We start from the raw sequence: 2955 nt of genomic DNA, 5'->3' as shown, positions 1-2955 counted from the left end.
ACCGCCACACACACAGGTCTAATTTCTTTTAATCACAATTATGCTATTTTAAAGTAGAAAAGTATCTGAGACAAGTCTCAATCAGTTTGGAAGTTTATTTTGCCAAGGTGAAGGACATTCCCAGAAGGAAAGAACATGGAATCACAGAAAGTCTGTGGTCTTTGCCTTTTTCTGAAGATGATGTTGAAGGCTTCAATATTTAAAGGGGAAAAAGTGGGCTGGGGGTGGGTAAAGGGGAGGGTGTGATCTCATTACTGAATCCACATGTTACAAGAGAAAAGGAGCAGGTAGGAGAACAGCTGATTATGTGTTTTTCTGGTGCTCAGTAAATCGGCATTTCCTGTAAGACAGGGTAAACACAGAGTAGCTGCCTAGCCTTTTTTGTGTAGCTCTCTGCTTAGGAACAAAAGGAAAGGCAGCTTCTTGCATGACTCAACTTTCAGCTTCGTTTTTCCCTTTTGGCAGATTGCTTTGGGGTCCTGAGTTTTTATTTTCCTTTCATGGTATATATGCTGTCTTTTCATCTTTTTTCACTTCATGTATCTCATCCGTCCTTTTATTCCAATAAACATAGATTCATCCAAAGTGTGTACTGAACCCCTATGCGTCAGCCTCTGTGAGGCACTTTGGATGTATCACCCAACAAAACACAGATTCCTGCCCTCAGGAGCTTATGCTCTGTGTGGGTCAGAGAGGCAGAGCCAACAGTGAGAGTAAACTATTAATACACAGTGGGTCAGAAGGTGATCACTGCTGTGCAAAAAGAAAAAGAAGAGCAAGATAAGGGTATTGGTAGTGAGGGAACAGGCTCTCTGGCTGCCACCTCCAGGAACCTCCAAGGGTTCAGCTATCTGACAGTTCTGCAACCCAGTCCTTTTTGGTTTTTATGGAAGCTTCATCAGTAGGCAGGACTGGTTAAATCATTGGCCATCCTTGAGCAACTTAACCTACATACAGCCCCTTTCCCCTCTCCAGATGTTGGGGTGGGGCTGAAAGTCTTAACCCTCTAATGCTGCCTCCATCTTTCTGGTGACCAGCTTTATCCTGAAGCTACCCAGGGTCTGCCAGCCATCAGCTCATTAGCATACAAAATGACACTTCACTTTGGCATTCCACTGATTTTGGGAGTTATGTGTCAAGAAACAAGGATGAAGACCAAGTGTGTACTTCACTATATTACAGACCAGAGGCAGATTTTCACTCGGGAGGGATTCAACTTTCTTCCCCTCTTCCACTAGAAGGAATACAGGAATTTTATAATTTGCCCCCATTCCCCAGGCCCAAAGTCTCAGCAGCACTCATGTTACTAGCCAGACCACCAGATGTGCTTGCTTTACCCCAGCAGTGGTAGGAGCTTAGGCTAAGTAAAGAGAACTTTCCAAAGGACTTGCTAACCTGGGTGAAGACATGGTAGGTGCACTTTTAATTTAAAAATAAAGCAAACAATAAAGACTCCTTCCCTGAGCTCTTTAAGGAAATAATGAAAATTTTATTCCATTGTGACATGCAAAAAAAAAATTGTGAGCAAAATCTGAAACACTAAAGAAAGAAAAGATATTGTTCATTATCCAATTCTTCCTTTCTAGAAATAATAGTAGTTAATATTTCAGTTTAATTGTGTTCCTATGGTATATGTACCATAACATTCATTGATTTGTAACAGCATTTATTTTGTTTAATTATAAAAGTGATCCATGCTCATGCAAGAAGACTTAGAAAATGCAAGCAATAAAATGTCAATTGAAAAGTTTAAATTACCTGAATTTTTACCTCCAAGAGCTAAATTGCAATCAGTCTTTTCTTCTGTTCACTCATTTTCATGTACAATTAATTGCAATCACTCCACACACATTAACTTGTAGACTTAGTTAACAGAGAAATGTCGACCAGCCCCAGGTAGACGTTATTATGAAGGGTTTATTGGCAAACAGTGTCTATCACTGAGTGGTTTCACCATTCTTATGAAAAAACAAAAATAAATGGAATCAACTTGATGGTTGATTCAAATAAATAATCTTAAGGGTATTTTCTTTATGTGCTCCTTGTGAAAAAGAATAGTATAAAGTAAGAGATGAGACTTTCCTTCTCGTGCTGTCCTTCACAGCCCTTCCAGATCCAAAGGGTCTATTATATCCCACTTGTGATGATGGAATTATTCTATCCTCAAGAAAGCTTTTAAAGATGCAGAAAATTATCACTACATCTCCGCTCAGTAAAATGGCCTAATTTTGCTTTGCAGTAAGAGAAATGGGAGTTTTTTGTTTTGCTAACCCTCCCAGCACAATATTCTAATCTTGCAAGTGAGGTTAGTCATTGTTAAGAAAAATAGAAAGGGAATGTGCCAGTTGCTGTTCTGAGTGGTCGTAAATTGTAGTAGGACATTCTGATAGACGCAGGAGGAAGATAAGGGGGACAGTCCTCGGAGAATCTTCCACCAGCCTGTGCACTGGGAGGAGGGGGTGGAGACTCGGGAAGTTTGCAGAGGGGAGGAGCCTAGCCTCCCCAGTTCCTGGGTGGTGACCTGGGATTCAGTCTGTGAGAGGAGGGTCTGTTAACAGGAACTCCTCTCACTCTGCTGAGAGATTCTTTCCTTTTCACCCAATAAACCCTGCCCTACTCACCCTACCATGTGTCCACGTGCCTAAATTATCCCGGGCATGTGACAACAATTTTTTTCTACAACAATTCCAGCAGGCTGTGGAAGGCATTTCCCGGAGCAAAAAAAAAAAAAAAAAGAATGAGATGGGAAACCAAGGGACAAATCTTTGCCCCATGGCTTGTTTGAAATATATAGCCATGTAGGGTTTGTGGTTAAAAATGAATTGGGAAAACTCTTTGCTCTTTTTCTATTGTCATATCCATCTCTTAGTTCACCTGAGTACACCTTCAGGTCGAAAAAAATTAACAAGTTGGTGTTAAAGATGCCACCAAAGTCCCTCAGGACTTAGGTGCTCA

The sequence above is a fragment of the Rhinopithecus bieti genome, unplaced genomic scaffold, assembly GCF_001698545.2.
Source record: "Rhinopithecus bieti isolate Rb0 unplaced genomic scaffold, ASM169854v2 scaffold_13342, whole genome shotgun sequence".
Classification (NCBI taxonomy): Eukaryota; Metazoa; Chordata; class Mammalia; order Primates; family Cercopithecidae; genus Rhinopithecus; species Rhinopithecus bieti.
This window is presented reverse-complemented; position numbering follows the sequence as displayed.